Below are 19,971 nucleotides of genomic sequence, written 5' to 3' on the forward strand. Positions count from 1 at the left end.
GGCCAAACTGAATATATGGTGTGTGGAGTACCAAGGGGAGAATGTAGATGGAGGGCTTTTCAGACTTTTTATCTCAGGATTCCTTTAACTCTTAAAAATTATTGAGAACCTCAAAGAACATTTGTTTATGGGTTTTATGCTTGTCAACATTTACTATATTAGAAATGAAAACTGGTGAATTTTAAAAATATTCCTTCAACTAAAATAATCATAAAAACATTATATACTAACATAAACAAATTTTTATGAAAGATAATTATATTTTCTAAAGCAAAAAAATTTAGAAGAGTAATGTTGTTTTGCACCATTATTTTTACAAATCCCTTTAATATCTGACTTAATAAAAGACAAGAGACTTGCAAATCATCTCACTAGATTTGGGTAGAATTATTTTTGATCCCCTTTTATATATTACAAAAAACAATCTGTATTCCAGATCACGATTATCTGGACTGTAATTATTTCTGTAAGTGTTCTTTCCCTTGAAAATAACCATCAGAAAGTTCACTCTTATGTCCTGGATTATGTGGTGACGAGATTAAAATGCAAAAAGGGAATGGTTGCTATAAATCAGTACTGGAATTGAATGACATTGAGAGAGGAAGAAGTGGGGCAGGTGATCTAGGATGGAGTATTACTGATCTCTGTCTCAGAGAGGCCAGGTAGGATCAAGAGCACAGAAAGCCAAGGTTACACAATGCCCTTCAGTCTAAGATTGGGCAGTGAGTATTAGTAAAGACTCCAAGAAATCATTCATTATGACCAAGTGTGATTTATGCAAGCGATGCAGGAATGGTCCAACATTAGGAAAATCAGTCAGCGTACTTAATTATATTTAAAAACCAAAACATCCAAAACCACATGATTATCTCAGTAGATGCAGAAAAGAACCTTTGACAAAATATAACACTCTTTTATCCTAAAAACCCTACAAAGTATAGGCATAGAAGGACCTTTTAAAATATCATATAAAGCATTGATCTAAAACCAAAGTAACCATCATGTGTAACAGGGATACAGAAGAACCTTTTTCAATAAGCAAAAAGTTCATTCTGGGAATGAAGTAAGAGCGCCCAGTCTCCTCACTGTTATTTGATGTGGTTTTGGAAATGCTAGCAATAGCAATAAGACAAGTAAAAGAAATTAAAAGTATAAAGATAGGTAAAGAGGAGATAAACAATCCCCATTTGCTGATGATATGATGGTTGGGAAATCCTAGGGGTTTAGCAAAGATATCAATTGAGATAATGGCTTCAGCAAGTTGCAGGCTACAAAAATAAATCTTCAAAAATCAAATTTCTTATTTTCTATATTATAATAACAAAACACAGGAAGCAATAATAGAAAAGAAAATCCTATTCCAGGAAAACTACAAAATGCATAAAATATCTAGAGATCGACCTACCAAAGCACACAAAGAATCATAGAGATTCAATTCCAAAGGGCTCCTTAAGGAAATAGAGAACAATTTAAATAATTGGTAGAATATTCAGTGCTTATGGAGAGCCTGTGCCAATGTAATAAAAATTATAATACTACCAAAATTAATTTATACTTTTTTAAAAAAATATTTTATTTTTTTCATCAGCCAAAATCTGCCACCTTATTCTCCCACCCCAACTCTCCTTCCCAATTGAAAACACCAGAAAAACAAACTCATCTTAAACATGCACAGTCAATCAAAACAAACGTCCACATTGGCCATGTACAAAAATCATTTGTCTCATTCTTTATTCTAAAAGTCCTCTCACAGATGGGCAGCATGTTTTATCATTAACCCTTTGGTTTTTGTTGTTGTTTTTTTTGGAGGGAGGAAAGCAGGGCAATTGGGATTAAGTGACTTGCCCAAAGTCTCACAGCTGATAAATATGGCAGATGTCTGAGTCTGGATTTGAACTCAGGTCCGCCCTCTTCCCTTCCAATGAACTGCTTTTTCTTGCCTTTTTTATGTGAGTTAATTTGCCCCATTCTATCTCTCCCTTTCTCAATATATTCCTCTCTCACCCCTTAAATTTATTTCATTTTTTAGATATCATCCCTTCATATTCAACTCACCCCGTGCCCTCTGTCTATATATATGTATATTCCCTTCAACTACCCTAATACTGAGAAAGGTATCATGAATTACATACATCATCTTTCCATGTAGGAATGTAAACAAAACAGTTCAACTTCAGTAGGTTCCTTATGATTTCTCTTTCTTGTTTACCTTTTCATGTTCCTCTTGATTCTTGTGTTTGAAAGTCAGATTTTCTATTCAGCTTTGGTCTTTTCACTGAGAAAGCTTGAAAGTCCGTTATTTTATTGAAAATCCATATTTTGCCTTGGAGAATGATACTCAGTTTTGCTGGGTAGGTGATTCTTGGTTTTAATCCTAGCTCCTTTGACCGCTGCAATATCATATTCCAAGCTTTTTGATCCCTTAATGTAGAAGCTATTAGATCTTGTGTTATCCTGATTGTGTTTCCACAATATTCAAATTGTTTCTTTCTGGCTGCTTGCAGTATTTCCTCCTTGACCTGGGAACTCTGGAATGTGGTGACAATATTCCTAGGAGTTTTCTTTTTGGGATCTTTTTCAAGAGGCAGTCAGTGGATTCTTTCAATTTCTGTCTTACCCTCTGGTTCTAGAATATCAGGGCAGTTCTCCTTGATAATTTCTTGAAAGATGATGTCTAGGTACTTTTTTTGATCATGGCTTTCAGAGAGTCCAATAATTTTTAAATTATCTCTCCTGGATCTGTTTTCCAGGTCAGTGGTTTTTCCAGTGAGATATTTCACATTGTCTTCCACTTTTTCACTCCTTTGGTTCTGTTTTATAATATTTTGATTTCTCCTAAAGTCACTAGCTTCCACTTGCTCCAATCTAATTTTAAGGAGGTATTTTCTTCAGTGATCTTTTGGACCTCCTTTTTCCATTTGGGTAATTCTGCCTTTCAAGGCATTCTTCTCCTCATTGGCTTTTTGGAGCTCCTTTGACATTTGGGTTAGTCTTTTCTTTAAGGTGTTATTTTCTTCAGTGTTTTTTTTGGGTCTCCTTTAGCAAGTTGTTGATTCGTTTTTCATGGTTTTCTTGCATCACTCTCATTTCTCTTCCCATTTTTTCCTCTACTTCTCTTACTTGCTTTTCCAAATCATTTTTGAGCCCTTCCATGGCCTGAGCCCAATTCCTATTTTTCTTGGAGGCTCTTTGACTTTGTTGACTTCTTTTGGCTATATGTTTTGATCTTCTTTGTCACCAAAAAAAGAATCTAGAGTTTGAGTTTGAGTCTGAGTTCGTTTTCGGTGCCTGTTCATGTTCCCAACCAACTACTTGACCCTTGAGTTTTTCGTTGGGGTGTGACTGCTTGTAGAGTATAGAGTACTTTGTCCCAAGTTTTAGGCTCCAAGCACTGCTGTTTTCAGAGGTACTTCTACTCCACTGTCAGCCCAGGCTCTGTCACCGCAGTGCTCCTCCTCCCCCAAGAACCGCCAACCAGGACCGCAATGCAGATGCAAGCAGGGCACAGCAAGATTGCCTGCCTTTGTGCCCACAAAGTACTCCTTGCACTCCCACTCTGATCTGCTGCTAGATTCCTCCCACTGTGTGAGCCAGGGACTTGGGAAGCAGCTGACACTGGAGCTCTGGAAGCAGCCTCATTAGTTTCATGCTGCTGCCACTGCTACCTCTGCCACCCACAGGGCTGGTGGCCGGACCTCTCTGAACTGGATTCCACAGTTTCCCACTAACCTGCTCTTTGGCATTTGTGGGATGAGAAATCTGGTAACTGCCACAGCTCACTGATTCATGGCCCCAAGGCCTGTTTGAGCTGGCTGACTCTCGGTCTGGTCTGTCCCGGCGCGGTACACGCTGGCCTGCGCTCCGCTCCCAGCACTGTGTGATAGACCCCTTCCTGGTGGCCATCCAGGCTCTCCTGGGCTGGAGCCCTGCTTCCCTCTGCTATTTCGTATCTTTTGCAGCGCTAGAATTTGTTCAGAGCCATTTTTTACAGGTGTTTGGAGGGATTTGGGGGAAAGCTTAAGCAAGTTCCTGCTTTTCCAGCCGCGGTCTTGGCTCTGCCCCTCTAATTTATACTTTTAATACTATGTCAATCAAATTACCAAGAGGAAACTTCATGGAACTTGACAAAATAGTAGCAGCATTCATTTGGAAAAAACAAAAGATATAAAATATCAAGGAAAATGATGTCAAGTAGAAGGGAAGGGGGATTAGCACTTCCAGACCTCAAATCATTATAAAGCAGCAGTTGTCAAAATCATTTGGTCTTGGTTAAAAAATAGAGAGAGAAACCAAGAGAAAAGACTAGACTAGATTTAGAAGTAATAGAATTCAATTACCCAGTGTTTGATAAAGTAGAAAACATAAATTACCCGGAAAAAAAATTCCTTATTTGGTAAAGACTTCCAGGGAAACTGGAAAGCCATCTAGCCGACATTAGGCTCACACCAACACCCGGCCTTCACCATATTCAACAATACATTCTGAGTGGACATGTGGCCTTAATATTAAAGATGATGCTATAAAATATTCAAGGAGAAACAGATCATATCCCTCTCACAGCAGTGAATAGGAGATAGAGCAAATGAGATAGAGGCACTTAACAGAAGATAAAATAGAATAACTTTGATTCCTTGAAATTCAAAAGCTTTTGCACAGGGAAAATTGATGCACTTAGGATAAGAAGGGAAAGAGCAGAATGGGGAAGAATCTTTGTATAAAATCTCTCGGATAAGAGTTTGGTATACAAAATATATGAATAATTAATAAATATATATTAATCTGATAGTCATCCCACAAAAGATAAGTGCTCAAAGGATACGCACAAAGAATTCTCAAAAGAATTGCAAAGTATGAAAGAATGTTCTAAATTGCTAATGATAAGAGAAATGTAAATAAAAGGGACCCTAAGGTTTCACCTCACACCTTGGCAATATTGGGAAAAATGAAAAAAATTGCAGTATCTAATGTTGGAATGGTCATGGAAAGTTAGGCATTCTAATATATTAGTGGTGGGGCTATGAAATGGTCTAACATTTGTAAAGCAATTTGGAATGATTTTTTAAAATGACTGAAAATGTCTAAGCCCTTGAAACCCGAGATCCTATTACTGGGCTTCTACCCCAAGGAGGCTCTTAATAAGAAAGTCCCTACCTAACGTTAAAATATTTAAAATACCATTTTTTATGGTAGCAAAAAAATTGGAAACGAAGTAGATGTTCAAATGTCTCCTGGAGTAGATGCTCCTGGAATGTCTAAACAAATCGCTCCATGTTAATATAATGGAATATTTCTCTGCTGTAACAAATTATGTGTATGATAAACACAGAGAAGCATGGAAAGATCCATATGAACTGATATAGAATGAAGCAGAACCAAGAAAACAATATGCAAAGAAGCTACAACAATGTACATGGAAAGAACAATAACTTACCAAAAGAAATCAAAAGTAAATGTAACAAAATTATAAAGATCAAAGAGGAATTGAATGAAGAGACAGGAAAGGACACCCTCAGCCCACCTCTTTATGGAGGTAGGAGGTCTACAGGTATCATGCATTGTACATATTTTGAGACTTTTTTCAATATATCAATTGGTTGTGCTGACTTTTTTTTCATCTCTAAAATTTTTACCATCTTCTCTGTGGGAAGGAAAGAGGAAGGGATGCTTGGGATAACTATAAAGATGTAAGAAACAGAAGATATCAAGAAAAACTTATTTAACAATAAATTCAGATAATGAAGCTTTGAGAGAGAGAGAGAGAGAGAGAGAGAGAGAGAGAGAGAGAGAGAGAGAGAGAGAGAGAGTAAAGAAGAAAGCCGTAGCGCCAAAGGCAAGAGTCCTATAGACTATTTCTGAGAAGGAGAGTTGGTGCCCCAGGAGATTTTTGTGGTTGTACAAGGATGTGGCTTGACTCCATTTGGTCTGTGAAGCCCTTACATCCTGATTTCCATCTCCCTATCTTTATTTATTATATACCTATTGCTCCCAGATATTCTACAGTCTAGCCTTGCTGTTCCTCACATGTGGTATTCTGTCTTTGTGCCTTTGTGTAGTCCTTTCCCCCAGGCCTTGAACGCACTCTGTTTATTTTTACCTGTTGGAAACCTTAGTCTCCTTCAGAGCTGAGCCCAAATGCTACCTCTTACATGAGAAGTTCCCTGACACTCCTAGATGGTGACTCCTTCCTCCATCCAAATTACCTAGTGCATATTTTGTACTTCATTATGTGTGTACATGTTGTTTACACAGATAAAATGTAAGCTCTTTGAGGACAGGGTCCTTCATTTTTGTCGTAGCACCAAGAACATCTGGCATCTCTAATGGATGCTTAGTATATTCTTGTTGATTAATTGAGCTGCAGACTTGAGCTAAACCTCGAACACAGGTAAATATGGAGCGTCAGCAGAAATTCCAATGTTTAGGAACTCAGATCATGCCCATTAAGTCTCATCTCTAGTGTTTGTTGGGGTGAGTAGGAAATGAGCCCCAGGTCCTGGAATGTCAGCAGGTGGGAAGGAGTCAAGTGAAACTATTCCTGCCACCTCATAGCTCTTGGCTATTTACTCTTGGCATACAACTTCACTTCCTTGTTTGTTTTAATTCCATTGCCAAGTTTCAGCCCTCTCACTCTCCCATCTTAATATGTTTTTCAGTTGGATTGCTTATAGATGCATGCCATGTAGTCACACTGTATAGCAGGAGTTCTTGACTTGGTGTTTGTGGACAGATTTCAGGAGGTCCTTGAATGGGGATGGTGGGACCATCCCATGTCTTGTCATCCCACCATGCCAGACAGAAAAACCAAGGGTTTTGGGGAAGGTTAAAAAAATACATAGGGGGAAAAATTACATCTTTGATTTCACTAACTTCTAACTGAAATTAAGCATTTCAGTTGTTTAAAAATATTCTTCTGAGAAGGGAGTCCATGATGCCAAAAAAGGTTAAGAGAACCTCTGCTTTAGGGTAAGTTCATGACAGAAAAGTTCCTGCTAGGGTTGGACCATATGCTGAGGCCCCTATCACCGCTCATATTCCCTGATTCTCTAATTTTTGTGTGAAAGGAAAGGGTCCTCTAGAATTGCTAAAGAAGCACATAGAAAAGGGACAGGGAATGATGAGCTCAACTTCCTTTTTAGTGACGTTGTTATTATTATTATTTCAAAAATTGGAGGAGTTTGGACTGAGAGTTCCTGTAACTGTGTAGAGCATCCAGGGATAAAATCCCCTCTACCAATGCAAAGCAGCAGTTGCTCCAAAGCTTGTGGTATTACAGAGTTGCTTGGGACATTGAGAGTTAAAAATCACTTAACCACTGAGATAACACTTGAAACCCAGGTCTTCCTGACTCCAGGGCCAGACTTTTTACTGTACCAGGCTGTGTCTCTTCTGTCCAGTTCCACAGACTTAGTCTCATAGCAGTACGCCATGGATATTGGTGATGGAAGAAGGTGTTTCATGGAACACTGTTCCTTCCAAATGCAATTTGTTCTCAATAATATTGTAGAAGGAGGCTCTTTATAATTAATTGTGGGTTTGCATGATGGTATGGGTGGGTTGGTATCCTTTTCTGGTGGTGGTGTTGTTTCTGTTTGGTTGTTTTTTTCCTTAATCTAAAATTCTGTTATGGGATTTGGAAAGATCAGTTACCTTAGAAATAGTTGTTCAACCTGGAACTAGTGGTTCATTTTTTGACTGAGTAATAGCAGAGTTAGACATTTTTGTTTTTATTTTTAACTACTCATTCTTCCTTTGGACGTGATGATTTTGTGTTCCTTTGCTAGGGAAATAGTAAAGTTTTGTAACTATTTATAAAACGAGAGTAAATATTAAACCAGGCCTGGCCAGTGTTTCACTGAATGGCTCTCTCCAGGCAGACCTAGAGGTTGTTGGAGGCAGAATAGAAGCATGAGAAAAGGCCTGGTGTGAAAGGCAGGAGACTTGGGCAGGATTATTTTTCTTCTAGATGTCAGCTTCCTCCTTTCTAAAATTAGAGGATTAGATTCGATCAGGAGTTCTCAATTATCCATCTAATGAAGCCTATGGACTCCTTCTTAAGTAAGGTTTTTAAATGCATAAAATACATAGAAATACAAAGGAAACCATTGGTTTTTTTTTTTTTACAATACAATTATCAAAATAGTTTTTTTCTTTAAACCAGTCCCCAGTTTATAAATCCCTGGATCAGACCGACTCTCCAGGCTCTTTCTATTGCTACCATTAAGTGATTAATTAGCCCTCATCTGGTGCTACTTTGCTGTGTATGACTAAAGCCCCATAAATTTTGTATTTTTTATTGAATTGGGATGATGCTACCTCCCTCACAGAGTAGCTTTGAGAAATAAATGAGATAATTGGATGAACAAAATTATTCTTTCCTAGTAAGACATAAAATTGAGAAGCTGACTCTTCCTGGTAATTGCTATAAAGAAAGTTTTGCCCTTTGGCCTCTTGCCAATTCATGATGACATCTCAGTCTCAGGCCTCTTAACCCCCTCTTCCTACCGCTGGATTAAGTTCCTCTTAGTTTTTGCTTGGGGTGCTATTTCTTTTCACTTCCTCTCTTAGACAGCCCTAAGGGTAGGGCAATATTATGGCTAACCAGTGTGTTAGAGTTGTATGTTTAAACTCAGCCTCTCTAGTGGGACCATCCCATGCCATGTCACCCCATCATGCCAGTCAGAAAAGCCAAGGGTTTTGAGGAAGGTAAGGATCGAAGTGGTTGGTAGATAGAAGTCACTGGAAACTGTCTCCAAAAATGACCACACCCTCTTTTTCTCAAGCTCCAGGAGTATGCATTGTACCAAAGATGCCAAAAGTGATGCCACAGATAATGCCACTTGGTAGCTAGATTCTTTGAGAGTGGGGGAGAGGTGGGTGTGTTTGTAGTCAGTAGGGAAGCAGTCAGTAGTTAGGGAGAGATTGAAGAGCATAGGAATGATATGGGGGGCAGTCTAATTTTTTACAAACTAGCTTTCCTCTTGCCTCTACTCACCTGTAACCAAAAAAATCTCAAGATCTCAGATCCTCTTGAATTCAAAGGGTTTGTCCAAGCCTAGTCCATCTTGGAATAGATACTGGTTCACCTAAGATCAGGAAAGGGCAAACAAAAGAGGCAGCCCCAAGTAGAGTTTCGTTCTGCCCCTCACTCAAAGCCGTTTAAAACAGAAAACTCTTTTTGCCCAGTGGCCTGTAATAGAGCTGCTTCACCATCCCAAAGCACTGAGGTCTTCAACACAAAGTCACACATGGCTTTATGCAACCAGGGGCGTGTCCTCTCCAGAGCTCCAGGCCTCTTCTCATTGATTCACAAACACATGGAATCAGGAAGAGGTAGACCTGGATATAGTCACCAAGATGGTTGGTCACGATAATGAGCAAGCTTTGCTAGGGCCTGTTTTAACGAGGGTGCTAAAATGTCCTTTTATACAAAGACTCCAGAAAGGTGAAGAAAGAAGGCAGGGGCATGAACCAGTTTTGGTATAAGGAAGGAAGAAAATTGTAAAACTGGAACATAATTTTTATCCTAGGCAAGGACATTAAAAAACCCTTTTCTTACGGTCTTCAGATAGGAATCTTGTCTCAGGCTACTGTGACCATTATGTCTGGCATATATAGGTTGTTAACTTTTTTTGTTGTTCTCTTAAGCTCCCTGGCTTTAGAAGAGTAGGTTTGGGGTGGGGGGGGGTAGGGATGGGGAGGGGTGGTAGTGGTAGTTATGACTAGAGTTGTGTATAAATATGTTCCAAGTCTATTTCCTTAGGATCATCCTTATGTTGCTTAGCTTAGTCAAAACACATCAAAGTGTTTGGGGCCTGAAAAATCTGTTAGTTCAGTATCTAATTACAATAACAGGGGATGACTGTGTCAGCATCCTGGCCAAGTTCATCAGCAGGGGACACAAAAGCTGATTATCTTTCTCAGTGGAGACTTGAGAAGCACTATGGGAATTTAAGTCAGCTAGGATCAAATGAGGATGAGGTGGGGGAGGGGAAAGTTAGAGGAAGTGGGGGAGGGGCATAAATATTTGGAACTCTTTCAAAGCTATTTTCCACTCTTAACTGGCTTCACTTAAATATTTGCGTTTTGTACCTTTGTTTCTCTTTACTTTCCTTTAAAAGGAGAAAAACTGACAACATTAAAGCAATCCACTTAGCAAAGGGGGATTTTTGGGGGGGGACACTTTGGCTACCCCCTTCTCTGTTTCATGTTCTGTAATCCAGACTGTAGTGTGATCTATAAGGACCTTCATTAACTACTAACTGAATGCTTTCAACTGTATGTTGGACCAGTAGGACTCCACCTCCATTTCTATCAATAATACCTTTGAGTTTACTATTAATTAAACACTTTTAGGAATGAGCATACAATGCAAACTAGTTTTCTGTTCCACATCATTAACTTTTTGAGGCAGGAAAGGAGTATATTATCTCCTGGCTCCAGGGAACCCATAACTGTTGACAGTGATTTTTAGAAGGGTGACTTCTCACAATAGGAATTGACAAGGTCCAAGTTCATGGTTGAGGTCAGCCAGAGAACCCTCTGCTTCTGACTGAAGCAGGTGCTGGTGCCCTCTGAGCAAAATCTGTGACCAAAATATTGTATCTGACCGTATATTGCCATGGACTCAACTAAAACTTCATTACTAGATCTCCCCCCTCTCCTTTCTAAAGGTTTGTGTGTACATGTGTGTATGGAATGTGGTATATTCGAATTTTTTCTGTATATTGATTGCTTTTTTGTTTCTTCCCCTCTTCCTCTGTTTAAAAAACAAACAAATTTTATTATAAAGGATGGTTATTGGGGTGGGCGGGTGGGAGCACAGGGAAATCAAGGTGATATAAAAACAAAACATCAATAAAATATTTTAAGAAAAATTTAAAAAATAAAGTGTAACTAAAGCTTCATTACCAGGATACTTTGTACATTGTGGTAACCCTGTAGGACTATGGAATAGTTACCAAGTCAAGTCCAAAAGCCATTATTAATTCGTTCCAGGCTTACAGTCTAATAGGAGAACGCATCTCATAAAAGGGAATTGGGAGGGAAGGAGAAAAGTATCCTTTGTGGGGACATGGAGAGTCTGAAATATGGCCTGCAGAGGAATGAAGGCATGGTTGGCCTGGGCCTTCTCCTTAAAATGGAGATTCTGGGAAGAACCAGCCAATCAAAGAGGAAAAGCTGTGGAGGCAGAGAACATGTCCATTGTGGGAAATCTGGAGGTAAAGGAAGTTTCCAGAGTGAAGAGGTTTCTGGGCCGTGGTAGAGAAAGTCTAAAAAGGAAAGAGGAATAGGAATGTGATAGAAGCTTTTCTTTGCCTCAGTTTCACCCTGTACTTGTTTATCTAGGAAGAACCCTGGCAGAAAAGTAAGTGGAACCTTTTGGAAATGATTTGCTGTATTTCTAATTGTTAGTAGATATGATATGAAAATTCAGGTAAGAAAAAAAAAATTGGATGAGGAAGAAACCATGTTTTATGACCCCTTCCCTTATTCATTCCTAGGGTCAAATTGGATTAGTTCATCCATTTGATTCTTAAATCCTTTCCTTTTAATGTCTTCCCTATCTCCTAGTTATATCTGCAGATTTAAATAGACTTGGGGGTCTAAGATACACCAAGCCAAGCTCAAAATAAATAGGGCTGGGTGAAAGTAATTGGTTCCAGAATATTTGACACGGCTCTGGAAGTACACGTTGCAAAAACTAGAGAAAGTTTTTCCTTAAAAACAACAAAACAAAAAATTCCCAACACCCTATTTTTCAAGCTCTCAAACTAGTCTACTGGTAGCATTGGTTTGGAAACCACTGAGCCAGAGAAATCTTTTCTCCTCTCTTGCCAGCATCCTGCCAGCTCAGCAAACTAAGTAATTGAACTGTTGTGTCAATACTGCAGTCCTCCTCTGTCCTTGGGGGAGGGCATCGTGGAAGAATTTCAGATATTAATTATTCTTTTCGGATCTCCTGACTGCAGGTGTCTTGGAATGTTTTACTTGTACCTCATGCTCCTTGCCCATAAACCTTGTTGAGAATTGCTTTAGAAAGAGGCCTTTAATAAGAATATGAAAAATGAAAACGAAAAATAATGAATTCTTAACTCCAGGGGAGCTTGCTCAGTGCCTCAAACTTAGGACAAAAATTTAACACACTAAGAAACTTTTATAATCAGTTATGTTCACATGGTGTTGGTTTGAGTACTAGGCTCTTTGAATAAGACAAATGGTTGTTACCATTTGTACAGCTATTTACAAAATACGAAACTGTGTCATCTCATGATCCACAGTCATGTAGCACCTTGGTTTTGGGAGAATTACCAAGAAGAATCTTGAGAAAAAGATGAGTTTTTATATCAAAAAGAAACTTGGGGTAATTAAAAGCTTTGTATAATGCCCAAATGCAGTCTAACACCATTTAATTTCCCGTTCAGTCTTTGGTGCCCAAATTCATTGTCCATCTCTTAATTTCTAAGACAGAAATTATTCACCTGAGGTCTGAGAACTTTTAAAGATATTTTAATAACTATTTCAATATAATTGGTTTCCTCTCTAATCCTATATAAAATTGTGTGTTGGGGTGTACATTTTAAAACAGTATTCCAAGAAAGGGTTCATAGGTTTTACCATACTGTCAAAGGCATCCATGACAAAAAAAGGGTTAAAATTCCTATGGTCCAGCTCTATTGGCTAACAATCAATAGGACTTCTTCATACACTTAGTTTTTCCTGTATAGTTTAGTTCTCCTTATTGCTTTGAGGCTCCTGATCGCCCAAGAGTCAAAGTACAGATCATACAGAGGGCAATGGAAGAAATACATGGTGGATGTAAGGAGGTTGCAACATATTACTAAATATACATGAGAGAGTATATGATTCTCCACCCATCTCTAAATCAGTTGATGTAGTCAAAGTATGCTCACAGTTGATAAGTTTTTTTTAATGCATTAAAAAAGTCTTATGTGAGCACTAGAGAGGTATGAACACTTCTCTAATTGAGTCATAAGGGGCAGCCTGAGCAGAAAATGGGCCATGCCTTTGAGGGCCATTAAAAAATAGCCAAGTTATTTCTACTGGGAGTTTCAAGCCAGGAGCCTAAAGTATATGGGGAGGGAGGGTACCCTCTTCTGCTTTCCCCCCAATATTGACCATATTTAGCTCAGAGGGAAGAGATCTCATCCAGCAGTTTGAGAGAGTTGGAGACAGTGTTGAGAGAGCAGAGACTGACGTGGATACAGAAAGGTGGTCACTTGAGAGAGGAAGCGTAGACATGGGACCCCTGCCTCAGAATAAAGAGGTGGCAGTGGACTTGAGAGAGCTAGCTGTGACCATCAAGCATGAAGCTGCAGAAATGAGCAGATTCTGGGGGCCCAGGTGAGCCACCTGCCCACCCTAGTAGAAAAATCATGCCCAGTGGGAAGCGTTGTGTGGACTTCATAAAGAGGGAGAGGATGTTGTATCCCTTTGGAAGTTGAGTTGTGGATTGTCTGTGCTACTCTGTAGTTTGAGTCAGTTTAGTACAAGAGAAAGAGTACTGACTCTGCAGTGTAAGGACCTGAGTTCAGATCCTTTCCACTGACACTTATTCTCTGTGTGACCTTGGGCAAGTCATATAACTACCCTGAGTCCCCGCTTTCGAATCTATAAAAAATGTTTGGACAAGTTGGCTACTTTTCCGTCATGAGTCTTTTGGAGCTGTCTTAGAACCTTGTATTGATGAGAAAGCCAAGTCTATCAAAGTTAGTCCTTACAGATACCATGTGTCTGTAATCATGTATAATATTCTCTTGGTTCTGCTCCCCTCACACAGCATCAGTTCATGTAAGTCTTTCCAGGTTATCATGAAGCCCATCTGCTCCTCATTTCTTATAGCATGATAGTATTCCATTACATTCATATACCACAATTTGTTTAGCCATTCCCCAGTTGATGGGCATCACCTTGATTTCTAATTCTTTGCCATCACAAAAAGAGCTATATATTTTTGTACATACTGGTCCATTTCCCACTTGTGTGATCTCTTTGGGATACAGCCCTAGAAGTGGTTTTGCTTGGGCGTAGTTCCATATTGCTCTCCAGAATGGCTGGATCAGTTCACAACTCCACCAACAATGTAACAATGTTCCAGTTTTCCCACATCTTCTCAAGCATTTATCATTTTCCTGTTTTGTCATGTTAGCCAATCTGACAGGAGAGATGTGGTATCTAAGAGTTATTTTGATTTGCATTTCTCTAATCAACAGTGATTTAGAGCAATTTTTCATAAGACTATAGATATCTTTAATTTCTTCCTCAGAAAACTGCCCATTCATTTCCTTAGACCATTTCTCAGTTGGAAATGACTTGTATTCCTATAAATTTGGCTCAGTTCCTTATATATTTTAGATAGGAGGCCTTTATCAGAGACACTGGTTGTAAAGATTCTTTCTCAGTTTTCTGCTTCCCTCCTAATCTTTGTTGCATTGGCTTTGTACAAGATTTGGAACATTTTCTTAGGGTTATTAGCTTCCTTTTTAAGAACTGTCTATTCATAGCTTTTGACCAGCAATCTTTTGGGGAATGACTCTTGTTCTTATATATTTGAACCTATTTCTTGGACAATCAGACCTTTTTCAGAGAAATTTGGTACAAAGATTCTCCCCGCCCCCTCACTCTACCAGCTTCTCCCCTGCTGAAACTGTTCCCTTTCTAATTATAGCTGCATTGATTTTGTTTGCGTGTAAAAGCTTTTCAATTTTATGTAATCAAAATTGTCCATTTTCTTGTGGTCCTCTCTGTCCCTTGTTTGTCAGTAACTCTTCCCCTATCCATCGTTAGAAAAATATCTCCTTCCTTGTCCATCTAATTTGTTTATTATTTTTTAGCACAGTCATTATATGTTTGGAACTTATAATGAGATATAGTAGTATAAACCTCATTTCTTTCAAATTCCTTTCCATGGGTCCTTAACATAGTATTTGGGATCCTTGAATTTATCAAATATTGTGCTACTACGTTTGCACTTTGCATTCTTAATCTAAATAACAATAATAATGATAATTAGCATTTATACAGCACCAGCTATGTGCCAGGCATTGTGCTAATTACAGTTGTTATCTCATTTGATCCTCACAACAGTCTTAGGAGATAGATAAGAGATAATTCCTTTTTGCAGTTGAGGAAACTGAGGCAAACAGAACTTTAGGTGACTCGAGTAGGGTCACATAGCTAATAAATGTTTGATGTCAATCTTGGAACTCAGCTATAGTCCTGACTCCAGGCCTAGCACTCTATCGGTTGTATTACTTAATCTGTTCCACTGACCAACTCTGTTTCCTCATCTCTAAAATAGGGATAATAATAGCCTCTCAAGGTTGTTGTAATAGATCAAATGAGATATTTGTAAAGCACTTAGTATAGTGTCTGGATGTAGTGAGTCCTATTTAAATCAAAATGCTGATAATTTACCATATTATTTTATATCCTGCAACTTTGATGAAATTATTAATAGTTTCAATTAATTTTTAATTCTAAATCCAGGGTTCTTTAAATAAAAAAATTTCAAGAAGTGCTCATTTTGTTTCCTCTTTTCCTATGCTTATTACCTCAATTTATTTGTCTTGTGTTGTTACTATCTCTAATATTTATAGATCCATATCGAGTAATGGTGGCACTAATGGACAGCCTTATTTTATCCTTGATCTTAATGGAAAGGCCTCCATCATTTTCTCTTGGTTTTAGATATTATTTACCATGTTTTTCCAAAGTGAGATTTTTTTCCCCTAAATTTTGTTTCTGTAAAATGACATTCTTCATGCTTTGCCTTGGTTATATCATGTTACCTAATTTGTTTTTTCCTATAGCATGCACCAGATAATGAAGTAATTAAAGTGAAATCAGGTACTTAAATCTTAGAGGCACTGCTATGCATTTCTCTCACTAAGCAAGGGCAAAAAGCATTAGGTCTACAAGAGCTTTTCCACTTATTTTAAAGATGTCTTGGAAAGATACAACATGTGAAAGAACTAGCTTGTAAGGAACTTTGGGAGGTTGGGGAGAGAAGGGAAGAGTTGGTCAAGGCAGCTACATTGGAAGGATTTGTATTTTAAAAAATTCCTAAATGAGTTGAGGCTTTTCCCTTAGTGGGGAGGTAGTGTGATGTAATGGGAAAAACATTGGATTTGATATCAAGAGACTTGGAATTAAATCCCTCCTTTCAGACTTGCAACTGGTATGACCTTGGACAGATTGCTTGACCTCTGTAGAACTCTGAGATGGTTGAACTCAGTGAGACTTCTAAATGAGCTCACTAAATCTATGATCTTAGGATTTCAATTCTAGTGTCATATTGAACCCTAAGGGAGAGTATGGAAAAAAATAATCATGTGCCTTTTGTTGTTGTTGTTGTAACAAACATCTGCTGAAATTTCTGGGTGAAAGTGGACAGAGTCACATTTGGACACCCTCCAGTGATATCCTGGAGGGACACACTGAACTTTTAGGTTTATCCTTTCTGGTATAAATATTTAATTTATCATACTTGCTTATAGATGTGCTCCTGAAAGTTGCTTGTAAGTGTAATTTTTGTGAATTGTGCATAAGATGAAATTTTTTAAGTTGTCAAATTTTAAATATGTCAGGGAATCCTATTTAAAAAGAACCCAAGTTTATGTAATGCAAGTTACCAACCTTTCTTCTTTCCTATTCTAACCCCCCACTCCACCAAAATAATGTAAGTTTGGGGATTTCCATATATTGGGTTCTTCTAAAGGATTTCCCAGTTTTGATTGACTCAAAATCTCAACCAAATGGAAGTATAGTAATGGCCATTGAAATTCATTGGAAATTTAGTACACCGTAAGCACATGACCTTATAGTTAGAGATTTCAGCTCCTCCAGGTTTTAAATTTGCTGTTCTTAGCTCTAGCCAGCTTGGATGTCTGCCTCAACCTTTACGGTTGAAAAGAAGTAGAAGAGGAAATTTACTGTGTAACACTTTGTAAAGGAAGCAGCTTTGGCTTAACTGAACTCAAAATACATTCAGTGAGCCCTAAGCTTTGGGAAGACTTTGCTACATTAACTTTCTGTTACAGAGCTGTATATATGGAACTCCTCATGTCATTAAAAATCTAAGAAACTTCCCTTCCTTTGGACTTGATTCAGTGTTTCCTTCAGAGAAAATGTCAAACCAAGGACTCTTTACTGGATGTAATGTGGTTGGTAACACTGGAAAGGACCTTTTTTGTGTTACGGACCTCTTTGGCAGTGTGTTGCCTATGGGCCGTCTTAGAATCATGTTTTTAAATGTATAAAATAAAATTCATGGGATTACAAAGAAAACCCATTATATTGTTACAGGCCTATACATATACATACACACACACACATATATGTACACACACACATCTATATCCATATGTATTTTTTTTTTAAGTTTATAGACTCCAGATTGCAAACCCCTGCTCAAGGGTTTGGGTAGGAAAAGATAGAGGGTGGCATTGATGACCTAGATCTGAGGCTCTGCTTTCCCTTTATAGTCATGCTTAAATTAAGCAGATGGAGATCATAGCTCCCAGCTGGGTTTTCAGGCTCCTCCTGCCACCCTTTGCACAGTAAAGTGCATTGGCCCCAATGCCAGCTGGTTCAAAGGACAAAGAAAAGGCAGATTGTCTGCCCCAGCAGGGCACTGAGATGGGCAGCACTGGACTATGAGGAAGGAAGGTGAGGTCCTGCGGCTTTGGAGGAGGCTATGAGGCTTCAAACAGCTTTGCACACTGGGAGGAGGGAGCTTGTTCCTTCTTTCTGGATTTTTTTTTAAATGCCTAAGTTTATGGACCATTGTATTGTTTTGGATTAAAATCCGCTATGAGGCCACACATCCCATCAGGGCAAATGTGCATAGACTCAGGTATCATAATGTTTATTTTGTCTCTTGACTGCTATTTGTAACCTTCCGGTTCTACCTCCTCTGCTGCCCTTGTCAGGGGTGTTCTGTGTTACTAATACCAGTAACTACCACCAGTGAAAAGAGAGAAAAATATACTCCAGTATTCATATGACCTTGTGATTTGGCATGGTCTGAGGGGGAACCATAGGACCTTCCTTCAAATCTTGACTCTGCCACCTGTAATCTTGGACAAGTCATCTAACTTGCCTGTGCCTCGGTTTCTTTATGTGCAGAAAGAGAGGGTTTGACTAGATTACCTCTAAATTCCCCTTCATCTAAATCTTTGATACCTTCACCAATGCAATGGCAACCCATCCTTGCCAACCCATTTTTGTGTCTATCCGACATGCAAAGGGCCTTCCTCGCTTTCTCTCAATGTTTCAAGAGTGCCGATAAAGTGCACAGGCTGTCCATCCCTTGGTCTCTCCAAATGACCAGCCCCTTTTTTTTAAATGCTGTTTTTGGATATATTATAGTAATGCCCATATGCCCACTGCGTGCTTCTCCATGCTGTCCTCTGGTTGATACTCATTTTTCAATTCCTTGGAGATTGTCGTGTTGGGTGACTCTCAGCCATACCACACAACAGGAGAAATTTGGGTTCATTAAAAGCAGAGATGTGAAACGTGATTAAAATGTAATTGGGAGGTGTTCTAACAAATAAAAATACAGTGGCACATAATTAATGATAACATTTGGTTTCCTAAGTCAATAACAGGGATTCTTCTATGGCTTAGTGGCCCCCATTTTTATTTGAGTTTGACATCACTGGTTAGAGGAACTTTGCCATTTTCTGAAGGCAGTTTTCAGCCCATTCAAGTCTAAATAATAATAATAATGATGATGGTGATAGTAATAGTATCAACCATCATTTATATAGCCTTTTTAAGGTTTGCACAGCAAAAGACTATAGAATATAAATTTACACCAGGAAAAAGCACCCAAATTCCATTTGAGCATAATCATCAGTCTTGGTCCTGGAGCCCCAGAAATGGTGATGAAGTTTGTGTTCCTTCTTGCTTTACATCTGTTATCTTGGGTGGTCCTTAGCAGCCCCACGAGGTAGGTGCTATTATCTGAAGCCCTAGTCACACCCCTACTTACCTGTCTGTAGGACGGTTTGAACTGAGATCTTCCTGACTCCAAGTCCAATAGTCTACACACTCCACCCCCTCCATTCCCTGGGTTTATTGGATCACTTTATTGGGCTAACCTGTGTAAGATGGTGCCCTTCAAGGGTTATCTTTTCTCTCACTCGTGTTGATTTCTTGCTGTACTCAAACTGCTTTAATTATCTTCCTCTCACCTTGTGATTTCTTGTGACCTTTTCTTTAGGTAGCAACACTTGTGATTCACATTTGTGTGATGCCAGCTTCAGAATACTTATTTTTAGTACTTTCTTAAAAGCATCTCCAAACAAGAAGAAAAGGGCCTAGTTGAACAAAGCACATGTCTTTTTTTCCTCAGTTATACTGATAGCTGACCTTTAAGGTTCACAAAGCACTCTGAAAATATTATTTAATCCTCACAAACACCCTATGAGGGAGGTACTACAACTGGTGTTATCACCTTTTTACAGATGAGGAAACTGAGGCTCATGGTGACCTAGGTGGTATCAGAGGTGGGATTTGAGCCCAAGTAGTTCTTGACTCTGAATCCATTTGTCTTTCTACTGTACCTAGTTTTGAATCCAATTACCTTTCCGTAACACCAAGGATTAGTGATGTCCAAAGTGTTTCGTAGACCAAAAAGGTGGAGTAAAACTTTAGTAGCAAGGTGTACCATTTTGCCCTTTTCTCAGCAAGGCTAAGTGCTTGGTAACAGAATAAGAAAGGAGCCATGGAGCCTTATTTGCCAGTAATAGATGCTCAAGATTCCAGGAAGTCAGGGAAGAGTTGTATGAACTGATTCAGAGTGAAGTAAGTAGAACCAGGAGGACAGTTTTACATGACTATGGTACTGAAATAAAGCCATCCCAGAAAGGCAGCCAGATTTGGATTAAACATGATAAGCAGTCTCAGTCCTGGAATATCAAAGCTAATAATGAAACCTGTGTT

At 38.8% G+C, this 19,971-nt stretch overlaps 1 protein-coding gene across 1 annotated transcript in view; it reads left to right on the forward strand.

The window, feature by feature from the left end:
- Positions 1 to 19,971, forward strand: part of PPM1H (protein phosphatase, Mg2+/Mn2+ dependent 1H) — a 317,942-nt gene that overhangs the window by 115,445 nt on the left and 182,526 nt on the right. The gene's annotated exons all lie outside the window — the stretch shown is intronic.

This window comes from Trichosurus vulpecula, chromosome 5 (genome assembly GCF_011100635.1).
Source record: "Trichosurus vulpecula isolate mTriVul1 chromosome 5, mTriVul1.pri, whole genome shotgun sequence".
In the NCBI taxonomy this organism is placed as follows: Eukaryota; Metazoa; Chordata; class Mammalia; order Diprotodontia; family Phalangeridae; genus Trichosurus; species Trichosurus vulpecula.